Source organism: Leucoraja erinacea, chromosome 8, assembly GCF_028641065.1.
Source record: "Leucoraja erinacea ecotype New England chromosome 8, Leri_hhj_1, whole genome shotgun sequence".
NCBI lineage: Eukaryota > Metazoa > Chordata > Chondrichthyes > Rajiformes > Rajidae > Leucoraja > Leucoraja erinaceus.
Genome location: NC_073384.1, coordinates 40,900,249 through 40,914,448, shown reverse-complemented (window position 1 = coordinate 40,914,448; position 14,200 = coordinate 40,900,249). Strand labels below are relative to the sequence as shown.

At 43.5% G+C, this 14,200-nt stretch overlaps 1 protein-coding gene across 1 annotated transcript in view; it reads right to left on the bottom strand.

Annotated features, from left to right (window-relative positions):
- fmn2b (formin 2b) overlaps nucleotides 1-14,200 on the bottom strand; it is a 359,438-nt gene that overhangs the window by 164,928 nt on the left and 180,310 nt on the right.

Below are 14,200 nucleotides of genomic sequence, written 5' to 3'. Positions count from 1 at the left end.
CTTCGCTCCATGGATGCTGCTGCACCCGTTGAGTTTCTCCAGCATTTTTGTGTGCCTATACTCCCAATATCAGTGAAGATGGTACAATCTGCTTGGTTTGTACCTAAAGGAAAAGCTGAAAGGTCGATGTGGGAAATTAGACAAAATATGGGCAGTAAGGTGTGCAAACTTTACCCTGGAAATGAAGATTTGCACGGGCTCGGCAAACATAGCTTTACATGTGAGATAGAGGAGCCAAGAATACAGTTGGTCAATGATCAGAGAAATTTGACAGAGTTTGCAACTCCCTACCCTCTGGTTTCAGAGAGTGACGCAGCCAGATTAGGCAGTAGAGGAGGCGACAACTGGAAGTCTGGAGCCAGGATTTGGTTGCTTTCATTGACACATTGATCCACATGAAGGATATGGAAAGGAATCTCTGATGAAGGGTCTCGACCCGAAAACGTCACCCAGTCCTTCTCTCCAGAAATGCTGCCTGGCCCGCTGAGTTACTCCAGCTTTTTGTGTCTAACTACGGAAAGGAATGACCCTGGTCTTTAGGGAATGCACGCTCAGCAAGCTGATATGCAGTGGGCTGGTGGCACAAAACCAGCCTTTGCAAAATTTATGATGTTGGGAAGAGGAACACAAAGCTTCAGAGAAATGATCCCAAGGGATTGGCATTCATTGGCACACGGCGATCAAACTGATTGCGGAACAAAGGCTTGTTATGATTTGTTTACCACAGACTTGTTGATATAAAATGATTTGAAACCGAGGAGCTTTTAATTAAAAACACTACTACAGAATGCACTACATTCCAGAGAGAGCGTGATGCAGACATTGTTCTTCGATATAAATTACAAGACAGTCTGCAACACCGGAAGACAGACATGTCATCAGAACCTTTCATGAGTACATCACCACAAGTGTCACATGAAGGACAAGAGAATCCAAGACATCTCAGGAATGTGCATCACACACAGGGGTCAGAACTAGACCACACATTACATTAACATGACTATAACTGTGCACGATGCTACACTTTGACACAGTGTAGTCAGATCATCACACAAACCAACCTTCCATCCATTGACTCCATGTACACCTCACGCTGCCTCGGAAAGGCCGGCAGCATAATCAGGCAGGGGCTACCCCAACATTTGAGAAACAATTACAGGTACATGAATGAATAGGACAGGTTTGGAGGGATATGGACCAGGAAGGGTGGGGACTAGTATGGCTGGGACATGCAGGCCGGTGTGGGCAAATTGGGCCAAAGGGCCTGTTTCCACACTGTATCACTATGACTCTATAATCAAGGACGAGTCACACCCCGGCCGCTCCCCTCTTCTCCCCGCACCCATCGAACAAGAGGTACAGAAGTGTGAAAATGCGCATCTCCAGATTTCAGGGACAATTTCTTCAGCGTGAGGTATTGATGTTGCCAATGGATGGGAAGTTGGTTTGCGTGATGGTCAGGGCTACGTCCATAACTCTCTACTATTTATTGCGGTCTTTGTTGGAGCTGCTCCAAAACCACACTGTGATGCATCCCGATAAAATGCTTTCTGCGGTGTATCTGAACTTCCAGCTTTCTAAGGAAGTAGAGGTGTTGGTATGGTTTCTTGCCTACAGCTTTCAGACATATTGCTGGCTATATTTATTCCCAAGAACTTAAAAGCTTAGTTGCTGTTTGTAATCTTTAATACCCTGATGGTTGTTGGGAAGAAGCTTGAGGTCATGATTTTCAGACTCCTATACTTTATTCATGATGGCAGGAATGAAATGAGAGTGTGGCCATTGTGATGTTGGTCCTTGATAATGCTGGCTACCTTTTTGTGGCAATGTCTCCTGTAGATCCCTTTGATGGTCAGTCATGTGGTGCTTCATTTTCCTGTTGTGTTTTCTTCTTAATTGCCATTTCACGTCATTGCTCATGTGAAAACACTACTTATGATGAGCATGTTTTAAATCTTCACAATGTGATCATTAACAGTGTTGGAAAATGATTTATGCTCAACTGTTTGGATTGTGCCTTCAAATTAAACATCCCCTCAACCATTTAAAGGTCCACCAGTCAAGGATAATCAACAAAAGCCCACAGAATGAGCACGGACAGAATCTGGGGTCTAAAGTCCAGAAAAAGAAAACACCAAAAAGTAAACGTGTGGTGGGCGAGGAAAACAAGGAAATTCAGATGCTGAAATATTGAGCAAAACACAAAATGATGGAGCAACTCAGCGGGTCAGGCAGCATATCTGGAGGTCATAGATAGGTGGCATTTCGGGTTGGGATCTTCTTCAGACAGAAGCCCCAACCCCAAAACGTCATCCATCCATGTACTTCTGGGTTGCTGCCTGACCTGCTGAGTTGATCCCATTTTAATTGAAGAAAAAGTGTGGCATTTAATTCCAAATATCAGCAAATTGAGTGGACTCGGAGCAAAATGGCCCTGCCTCTTGAAGAAATGTACCAGCCTCCCTCACATCGGCATAACCTAGACTCGGTGACGGATTCACATTTATGCTCCATCTGCTCGATCTCCCAGTTATTTATCATTTTAACTCCTTCTCCATAATGACCTTCTTGTTCTGGGCCTCCTCTGCTTTTACAATTCACACCTCTTCTATCTCTGTTGCCTTTGTGCAACCATTTAACTATCAGCCCCCATCACCTGTAGCCACCCATCACATGCCAGACTTTGTTCTGACCCTACTTCTTCCAACTTCTCCCCCACCCTCCGCTACAATCAGTCTGACGTAGTGCCTCAACTCAAAACATCACCTACAACTTCTGCAGGGAATGATTTAATAGAAATTTCAGGGGTAACTTTTTTTTTAGACAAGTAGTGGCAGGTATATTGATCAAACTGTTGGAGTTGTGGTTGAGGCAGGTATTATCATATTTAAGGGACAATTGGACTGGTACATGGATAGGACAGATTTAGAGGGTTATGGGCCAAGTACGGGCAGGTGGGACTCGTGTAGATGGGGCAAGTTCGTTCGCAGGGGTAAGTTGGGCCGAAGGGCCTGTTTCCACACTTTATGACTACAGAGAGTAGATGTTATCCGACTCACTGAGTTACTCCAGCGCTGTCCTTTTTGTAAAACAACATCTGTAGTTCCCTGCAACTCCTGCTTCCATACTTTTATTCACATATGTCAAGGTGGTCAAAGAGATGACCTGATGTGTCTTTAGGGTATCTACATGCTTTTCCTCAAGACTTTTAGACTTCAGAGTCACAGCTTGGAAACAGGCCCTTCAGTTCACTGGGTCCACGCCGACCAGTGATCACCAGTACACTCACACTATTCTACATGCTCGTGACATGTTTGCAACTTACCAAAGCCAATTAGCCTACAAACCTGTACTTCTTTGGAGTGTGGGAGGAAACTGGAGCACCTGGAGAAAACCAACGCAGTCACAGGGAGAACATACAAACTCCGTATAGACAGCACCCGTAGTCAGAATTGAAACTGGATCTCTGGCGCTGTGAGGCAGCAACTCTACCACTGTGCTGCCCACAACAGGCTTTATGTTGTTAACTGGAAAAGGGAGACGGAGACTTAGCTTGATCTCCCAGTATTCCTTAGCATGACCCTGGGATGCTAACTTAGATTTTGCAGTGAAATTCAGCTATGGGCCTTGGCTAAACCTTCAGCCCGACTCGACAAGTGCTACAACTGAGCCAAAATGATACTCTTAGGTAATAAAACATTCATTATACCCACTCAAATGTTATTTTTATAACAGGACAATGCATGGATGATATCTGATCCTAAAAGTGGCTGGATAATCATATTATTTTTCAAACATTGGGTTGGTTTCAGCAAAAGAAGCTTGCTTCGTTTTTATTGAATTTCTAACTTGACAAAACAAGTTTTTTTTTTTTAGGGGGGGGGGGGGGTTGGGGGGGGGGGGGGGGGGGGGGGGGGGGGGGGGGGGGGGGGGGGGGGTTGAAATTCACATGGTTGACCAGAAGCCACTGCCAGAGTCGGGTTTCATTCTATTGCTTTAATGTGGGGTTTTATTGCTATCGAGTTTCTGAAAGAACTCGGAGGCAGTGCCTGCCTTTCATTCCTGAGGAGCAGGCAAGCTACCCGTGAACACACACCCCCCCGCCTCCCCGCCCCCCCGACCAAACAACGTCACTTCAGGCAAGTCCATCCCAACCCTACCCCACACGCTCCAAGCCACTGACCTAAAAATGTGAAACCTGCAGTCAAATCACTTGGCGTATAAAAACTAAATACTTCAGCATCAAAAACTAGAGCTATGGAAGATTGCAATTTCAAAACAGATTTTAAATTATATTTTTGTTCAATTTTAATATTTGAGGAATTATTTACTTTAGGCTTTACTTTATGGATACTTTATAGATACAGTGTGGACACAGGCCCTTTGGCCCACCTAGTCCACCCTGACTAGCGAGCCCTGCGATCACCCCGTACATTAGCACTTTCCCACACATCATGGCCAATTTACAATTTTACCAAAGCCAATCGTCTTTAGAATGCGAGAGGAAACCGGAGCACCTGGGGAAAACCCATGCGGTCACAAGGCGAACATACAAACTCTGGACTGACAGCACAGGTAGTCAGGATCAAACCCAGTACTCTGGTGGTGTAAGGCAGCAACTCTACCGCTGCGCCACCCTTGCTTTCAAAAAGAATAACAAGACAGTATCAAAAATAAACTTTCACGAAAGCTAAAACAAGAGACCAGCGGATGAAGAAAAAACTCTGCTCGTAACAATTTATGAAGTTGCATCTCAATCAACGTTAAGTGTCCAAATTGTTCCACAGGTCTTCCATCATTTGAAGTTTCAAATTTGTGCTGGGTATGAACACTTGGATTGCTTTCTCTAGAATGCCGGGTGTTAAGGGGTGACGTGATATACCTGATAGGGACAGGCACAGTGGCACAGCGGCAGAACTGCTGACACAGCGCCAGAGACCCGGGTTCAATCCTGACTACGGGTGCTGTCTATGTGGAGTTTGCACATTCTCCCAGTGACCGCGTGGGTTTTCGCTCACTCCAAAGATGTGCAGGCTTGTAGGTTAATTAGCCTTTGTAAATTGTTCCTAGTGTATCAGATAGAACTAGTGTATGTGTGATTACTGGTCAATACACACAACTTAAATAAACTAAACTAAATTGCTCAACAAGCAAATTGGGGGCAAGTTCCAATCCCTACATGACAGCCGAGAAATGTCTTCATAAGGTTGTCATGGGTTATGGGGAGAAGGCAGGAGAATGGGGTTGAGAAGGAAAGATAGATCAACCATGATCAAATAACGCAGTAGACTTGATGGGCCGAATTCCCTAACCCTGCTCCTAGAACGTATGAACATTAAATAATTAACATTAAGTATGTCTAGAATCTGTATTTTTTTTTAATTGTGAAAATGAGTGCAGAAGTGATGGGAAATATTGGGTTTGAAATGCTTTGGAATAATGGTTGGGGAGTGGAAGGACAGTTAGCAAGACCTCATTAATCGGTATTTGTGGTGTACACATTTCCAAGGTCACTCTGTCTCATCTCCTGCAGGAGGTAAGAATCGCTTCCATTAATTTCCTATGACTGCATGGAAGGAGCTGTCTCCACGATGAATATTTCCAACTTGACTGTGCCACACAACTGGTGAACTGCAGACAGTCAGTCTTTACCCCGAATACCTGTGGCTTAGCATCCTGCAACAAAATTACCCTGAATTCCAACAAGCAAGATACTGAAGCACTCTCTTTCATCCAAACTGTGAACTGGGGACTGACAGATCAGTGCTACACAGTGGAGATGCCTTTTCCAAACTCCAGTGACCCAGATTAAATCCTGATCTCGAGTATGGTGAGGAGTTTGCACGCTTTCCCTGTGACCACATCCTCTGGGCACTTGGATTTCCTCCCACAACCCAAAGACATGCAAGTATCTAGGCTAAATGACCCTGCACATTGCCCCTGGTATGTAGGACAATGGTAGATTCTGAGGGAACTGATGAACACTTGATGGCCAGCATAGAAATGGTGGGTTGAATGGCCCTTTTCCACGCTCTGCAGTCTGCCTATCATGCTTGGCCCTACCAATGACTGCCTTTTACCTCTCCACAGTCTGCACTTAATGCTTGCAGCCAAGCCAGTCTAAAAACCCTGTGCCGCCACCCTGCTACAGCCCAGAGGCCACTTTGCCTCCGACAACCGGAGAATTTGCTTTTGAAATGTATTTTAGTTTAGTGTAGAGATAGAGCAGGGAAACAGGCCATTCGGCCCACCAAGTCCATGCTGACCAGCGACCCCCATGCACTAGTTCTATCCTACAGGCCTGGAATAATTTAAAGAAGGCAATTAACCTACACGTCTTTGGAATGTGGGAGGAAACTGGAGCGCCCGGAGAAAACCAACGCAGTCACAAGGCGAACATACAGACAAGCAACTCTACCACTGCACCACTCTTCCGACCCTGAACCTAAAGAAGGTGCAGAAATAATAAGTGTAATTCAAAACATGGGGTAATGAACTGAAAGCACTAATTACTAACAACAGACCACATCCTTTTTCCATCTAGGTCGGTAACCTCATGCAGATGAATGGAACTCTGCTGGTTCTGCTAACAATCACTGGTATACAGCTGAGAGCCCACCTACGATGACCTTATATTGGGTTGATTTAACAATGGGGGCAGAACTAGATCTCACATGCATGATGTGAATGAAAACATATCAAACTTAGGTGAACAAAATCATGAGTGGAATAGATCGGGCAGTTTCTCTTGCTCCGTGTAAGGGGAATCGAGAACTAGAGGACATAGGTTTAAGGTGAAGGAGGAAGGATTTAATATGAACGTCAGGCATACATTTTTCACACAAAGGGTGGAGGTGTATGGAACGAGCTGCCGGAGGAGGTAGTTGAGGCTGGTACAATTGCATCGTTTAAGAAACATTTGGAAAGGTACAGGAACAGGACAGGTTTTGAGGGGTATGGGCCAAATGCAGGCAGGTGGGACTAGTGTAGATGGGACATGGTGTGGGCAAGTTGGGCCAATGGACCTGTTTCCACTCTTTATGACTGTCAAGCCACCTTTTTTTATTCAAATGTCAGTTAAAAGTCAAGCATGATGCAACTTTATGGGACTTTGGTTAGGCCACATTTGGAGTATCGCGTGCAATGCTGGTTGCTGCAATACAGGAAGGATGTGGAGGCTTTAGAAAGGGAGCAGAGGAGGTTCACCAGAATGATGTCTAGATTAGGAGGTCCTAGCTACAGGGAGAGGTTGGACAAACTTAGATCTGTTATCTCTGGAATGCCAAAGGTCAAGAGAGACCTGAGAGAAGTATTTACAATTATGAGAGGCATGGATAAGATAGGCAGCCAGAAGAGTTTTCATAGGATGTAATGTCAAATATTAGAGGGCATAGCTATAAGGTGAGAGGGGCAACATTTAAAGGAGGGTGTAGTGTCTGGAACAGCTACCAGGTGTGATGGTGGAGGCAGATGTGATAGTGGCATTTAAGAGTCTTTTGGACAGGCACATGGGAATGCAGGGAATGGAGGGATGTGGATTATGTGCAGACTGATAAGAGTTGGCATCATGTTCAGCATAGACCCTTTGGGCTGAAAGGCCTGTTCCTGTACTGTTCAATGGTCCATGTTCCACATTAAGCACGTTTTGGCCCAATGCACCCAATTCAGTTTCTGTAGTTTCCACACCTCACACTGACAAAGACAGCAAGGGTTAACGCCAATTTACAATGATGTCACTTAATTTTACAGATACCCGTGTTTAGGAAAGCACGCACATACTGCCAATACACCCACTGACGACGCATTATTTACTCAACCCTCCACGTAAATGCGAGGAACTCTCAAGAGGAAAATTTTGTACCATCACAGAATACACTTATTATAAAAGAATGCGTTACTTCACAATTATTTATGATTTATAGCCACTGTCTGAGGAAGCATTTCATCTTCTGAATGATTTACCCTATCCACATTTATTATACCCATGTGGTCTAAGGTTTTTCTGTAGACATGATACATCCTGGCAGTCTATTTTCTACCACTTGCCAAAGACATGGTCATCTGGTTTAGTTTCACTGAAAAAGTAAACAAGGCAATGCCATCTTAGAATTGGAATAACATTTCCGTGACTTGTATTCTGCAGCTCAGAACCTTTCGTGCAAGCTCAAAGTTCACAGCTTTCAAAGCACAATGTCAACTGGCAGAAATATTTATCTTTATTAAAGGATTTATTGTCTTTATTCAGAATTAAAGGACGTTCTTTTAGGAAGGAGATGACGAGAAATGTCAGCGGGTGGTGAATCTGTGGAATTCTTTGCTACTGAAGTCTGTGGAGGCCAAGTCAATTGATATTTTTAAGGCAGACAGATAGATTCTTGATTAGTATGGGTGATGGAGGTTAAGTGGAGAAGGCAGGAAAATTGGGTTAGGAGGAAAGATAGATCAGCCATAATTGAATGGCGGAATAGACTAGATGGGCCGAATGGCCTAATTCTTCTCCTATCACTTATGACATGATCTTATGACTTATGATCTTAAAATACTAACTGGGATAAAAACATGCAATTTCCCTGGAACACGAGTCTCGAAACGTTTATTTATTTTTGGGATCGAAATGAAGTTTAATGTTTTTATTTCTCACCTGCCTGCTCTAAAGAAATCAATGTTTTTTTTTTAAAAAGGAGAGATTTATCAATTTCATAATTGAACACAAAATGAAGGATTAGCTCAGTGGGTCAGACATCAGAATTTAGTTTAGAGATACAGCGTGGAAACAGGCCCTCGAAAAATTCTATAAGATTTGTCAGACATGATTTACCTTTCATAAATCCATGCTGACTTTGTCCAATGATTTCACCACTTTCCAAATGTGCTGCTATCCCATCTTTAATAACTGACTAGCAGTTTCTCCACTACTGATGTTAGACTAACTGGTCTGTAATTCCCCGTTTTCACTCTCCCTCCCTTTTTAAAAAGTAGGGTTACATTAGCTACCCTCCAATCCTCAAGAACTACTCCAGAATCTAAAGAGTTTTGAAAAATTAACACTAATGCATCCACTATTTCTGAGGCTACTTCCTTAAGTACTCTGGGATGCAGCCTATCTGGCCCTGGGGATTTATCGGCCTTTAATCCATTCAATTTACCTAACACCACTTCCCGGCTAACCTGGATTTCACTCAATTCCTCCATCTCATTTGACCCTCGGTCCACTGCTATTTCCGGCAGATTAATTAAGTCTTCCTTAGTGAAGACAGAACCAAAGTAGTTATTCAATTGGTCTGCCATGTCCTTGTCCCTGTACAAACTCCATACATACAGCACGCATAGTCACAATCAAACCCAGGTCTCTGACGGCTGCTGTGTGTGGAAAAAGTTACATTTGTCTTCAACGTACATCTGCTACCATAAAACAAACCAGTTCCTCAGGTGAAAGAGTACTAAGCAGGCTTTGCATCATGTCTCAGCTTTACACTGGATGAAAAACTGGTTCCTTCATCTTCACGCTTCTTCCTCCACCCACCTCCACCACCAAATATAAGGGATTTTTATTCCCACGATTAGCTGTTCTGCTTCACCCTCCTCTCAGATTAATGGAAAAGGCTAAGGGTCGATCACAACATTTAAAAAAAATGTAGACAGGTATAAGACAGGTTTAGAGGGATATGGGTCAAACACAGGCAGGTGGGACTGGTGTAGATGGAGCATGTTGGTCGACTTAGGCAAATTGGGCTTAAGGGCCCATTGACTCTACAGCACTATTTGACAAGTTTTCTCTCCTCCTTTTACTCACCAACCAGTAACAATAATGGAGGCTTTATATGGGAACTTGCACAAATTATATGTTGTCTATCCAAATCATTCGAGCTTCAAAAGTATTTTTGAATGTTAAATTTATTGCAAAATCTATTGACATTGGGAAAGTTGTGGAAACCAGGATTCTAATGCAAAGGTGTTCTTCAATTTGCTCAATATTGGTCATAACGGAAACATGTTGGGATGGGGGATCCAACATTGCCATTTCATTTTTATTGATGCCTTCAGCACAGCAAGTATCCCAAACTGACCAGACCTTGCTTCACTTCCCCTTCCCCATTAATGTTTAAATTCTTTCTCTGAAGGCATTTCCGACTGGTCCAAGATGCAGACAGCAATTGGGTACCTCAAGCCACGATCAGTCTAGACACACTGCAAGAGAAGGGCATGCAAACACAGCCCATGTTATTCCCAAACTCCTCTCATACATTCTTTCCAGCAGCATTCGTTCAAAGAATTTGTGCATAAGATCATGAGGGGAATTGATACAGTGAATGCAAAAAGTATTTTACCCAGTAGACAGGAGGCATTAAGAACCAGTGGACATAGGATTAAGGTGAAAAGGAAAATATTTAATAGGAACCCGAGGGGTGTCCTCTTCACTCCGAGAGTGGATGTGTATAGGGAATGAGCTGCTTAGTAGAGAGTTCAGACAGGCAAAATAACATTTAAAAGACACTTGGACAGATACATGGATAGGAAAGGTTTAGAGGAATGTGGACCAATTGCAGGCAAATGGGAGTAGCTTAGATGGGACATCTTGGTCAGCATGACCTAGTTGGGATAAGGGTCTGTTTATGACTGTGATCCTCAGGGACTGTTTTTATCTATCCGAGTTTCAGGAGCACCAAGGCTCATTGTACCTCAGTATCAAATCATGTACCGTGAAGCAGAAATCCAACCCAAATCATTTCCATCTTAAAGATATAACACATCATTTTAAATTAGTTTAGTTTAGAGATACAACATGGAAATGGGCCCTTGGCCCACAGAGTCCAGTTTTTTTTTTACCATGCCAATTAACCTACAAACTGTACGTCTTTGGAGTGTGGGGAGGAAGCCGGAGCACCCAGGGAAAACCCAGGCAGTCACAGGGAGAACGTACAAACTCCTTACAGACCGCACCAGGATTGAACCTAGGTTTCTGGTGCTGTAAGGCAGCAACTCTGCTACTGCACCATCGTGCTGCCTCAATAACTTTTTATTTTGCACTAATATTGTTTCTTTTAGGTTATTTGTTTTTTATGTTTACTATATCGTCTCTTGAATACTTTGTTTACAGGCCTGCGATACTGCGGCAAGTAAGAATTTCTTGTTCCATTTTGGTACATGGAACAAGTAAACTAGAGTTGATGAGAGTCAGCTTGCAGCAGTGCAGAGGTTAAGACGATTTGCGAGGATTATTGGTTTATGGCAACAACAACAACAACAACAAAAATCACTTGAAATCCAAAGCAGATGATATGGGCCATGCCTTGACACAGTGTGTGGAGGAAGAGACAAGATAAATTGGCAATGTTCCCTCTCTCTGCATGGGCAGAGGACTCAGCTGTGCTCAGATTTACTAATGAAGTCCTGGCAGAAGGAGGAGTGTGGAGCATTGTCAAAAAGATGCAATTCCTATTCCTTTCACATAGTTAGTACTTGCAAAACTAACTCTGCTTCTCTCTTTAGACTTCAGACTTAACAGATGCAGTGGAAAACAAGCCCTTCGGCCCACCGAGTCTGTGCTGACCAGTGATCACCACGTGCACTAACCGACACACACTTGGGACAATTTGACAACAACTGAAGCCACTTAACCTTCTGACCTGCACTTCTTTGGCGTGTGGGAGGAAACTGAAGTACCCAGAGGAAACCCACGTAGTTACAGGGAGAATGTACAGACAGCACTCATAGTCATGATCGAACCCGGCTAAGGCAACAAATCTACAGCTGTGCCACCATACCACCCTCATTGTAGCTGTAGATAGCTCATCTGCCAACAAATCCTTTGCTACTCTTTCCCACAGCAAGCTTGTGCCTCCAGAAGTGTGCATGTTTGACATAACAAGATGTCACTGGGCCTGTCTCTCTCACTCACTCCAACCACTTGCCAACTCTCTGTCGTCTTGCACATTACGCTTCCACAAGTGCTCATCAATGCAACTTTTAAAATGTGGCAAGCATTTCAACTCCACCATCCTTTCTGCCGTAAACTTTAGACGAGTCTATGTGGTTCGGAGCTTATTTTGTGGTTGTGGTATTTAATAGCCTGATGGTTGTTGGGAAGAAGGTACTCCTGAACCTTGATGTTGCAGTTTTCAGGCTCCTGTACCTTCTTTCCGAAACGAGAGTGTGGTCAAAGTTGGTGGTGTGGGTCTCTGATGATGCTGGCTGCCATTTTGAGGCAGCGACTCACATAGATCCCTTCGATGGTGGGGAGGTCAGTACCCGTGATGGACGGGGCAGTGGTCGCCAGTTTTTGCAATCATCTTAGTTCCTGGGCGCCATGACCCCTTCCGCCAGCCCAATTAACCTACCTTGCTATGTGATTGTCCACTCTGGCAAGGAAGGGGGGTGGAGGGGTTCCTTTCTCTTCATTCTGTTTAGGCTCTCAATTTCATACACTTAATTAAATCTCCTCCTGCTCTCCCTTCTTTGTTCCATTTTGCCACTTGACTGCACTTTTATTAAGGCCTACAAAAGCGTTAACTTTGGCGAAGCTGCCACCTATTCTCCTCCCGCTGGGTATTCACTGCCACTCCTTTTCAGGACAAAGCTTTTCAAAACACATTCCTGTGCACAAATGTTTTAGGAACTCTAGTTATTCGAGAAAGTCACGTTTCCATTTTGTTTTTTAAAAGCGGTCGGAAAACACAGAAACTCTTGGTGAAATCGCAGAAGAGACGGGTAGCTAACCTTTAATTCCTTGTGATCAAAACCATTAATGTGCTGTCACAATAGGTCCATGGTGCAGCTCCAAAAACCCAAGGCTAAAGTGGTCAGTTCAGCTCAGCTCCCCACTCCAAGTTGAGCAAATGAACATGACTGCAGTCTTACACAAAATCAAATCATTGCTGAGGATTAAATAGAAAATGTTTACTCTTAATTAAATAATCTTGGAGCTCATCAAGGACCCACACCACAAGACAAATGATTGGCACAGTAGAGTTGCTGCCTTGCAGTGCCAGAGACCTGGGTTCAATCCTGACTATAGACGCTGTCTGTATAGAGTTTGTACCTTCTCCACATGACCGCGTGGGTTATCTCTGCGTGTTCTGGTTTCCTCTCACACTCCAAAGAAGTATAGTTTTGTAGGTTAATTGGCTTTGGTAAAATTGTACATTGTCCCTAGTGTGTAGGATAGTGTGAGAGTACAGGGTGATCGCTGGTCAATGTGGACTTGGTGGGCTGAAGGGCTTGTTTCTGACTTTTAGATCAGTCTAAAATCAAATCATACTAATCACTTCTGAGGATTGAATAGAACACTTTCACTCTTTAATTAAGTAATCTTGAGTCGCATCATGGACCCACACCATAAGACATAGGAGCAGAATCAGGCCATTTGGCCCAAGGAATCTGAAAACTGTAATATTCAGTTTCAGGAACAACTTCTTCCCAACAATCATCAGATTATTGAAAACTACAAACTTCAACTGAACTCCAAACTACAACCTGACTGGATTGCACTCGAGACTTTGGGCTTGCTTTTGTTTTTTGCACTATATTGGGGTTTTTTAGTTATTGTTTTTTGTGTGTATTATATTATTTATTGAGCAGCATGTTTATAAACCTGTTGTATGTAGAAATGTCATTGTTCCATTTAGGTGCATATGGCAATGGAACATTTGCAACAACCAGAGGACATTGACTTAAGGTGACAGGGGAACCATTTAATACAAACATAAGGGGTAACTTTGTTGGATTTTTTTACACAAAGGGCGGGTGGGTATATGGAATCAGCTGCCAGATCATGTAGTTGAGGCAAGTACTGTCGCAATGTTTAAGAATCATTTGGACTGGTATATGGTTAAGACAGGTTTAGAGGTACAAAGGCCAAAGGCAGGCAGGTGAGACCAGTGTAGATGGGACTTGTTGGTCGCTGAGGGTCATTTGGGCAGATGGACTGTTTCCACGCTGTATGACTCTATGAAAACACTTTACTTATTTTGTTCAGGTCTGAATGACAATAAAGGTAATTCTACTCTAAAGTTCTCAACCTGTTCTTTACTTTATCCTTTAGGATAACCTCAAATAATGATTGCTACATGTAGTGACACCTCTGCTAATGCAATTGGGCCAGAGTTCGAGTTTGGTCTGAGTTCCAGGCCTCGGGTGACCTCTGCTGGAATGATTGCTGGATTGTCCAGGGAAGTGTAAGTAAAAATAGATCAGAAAGGAC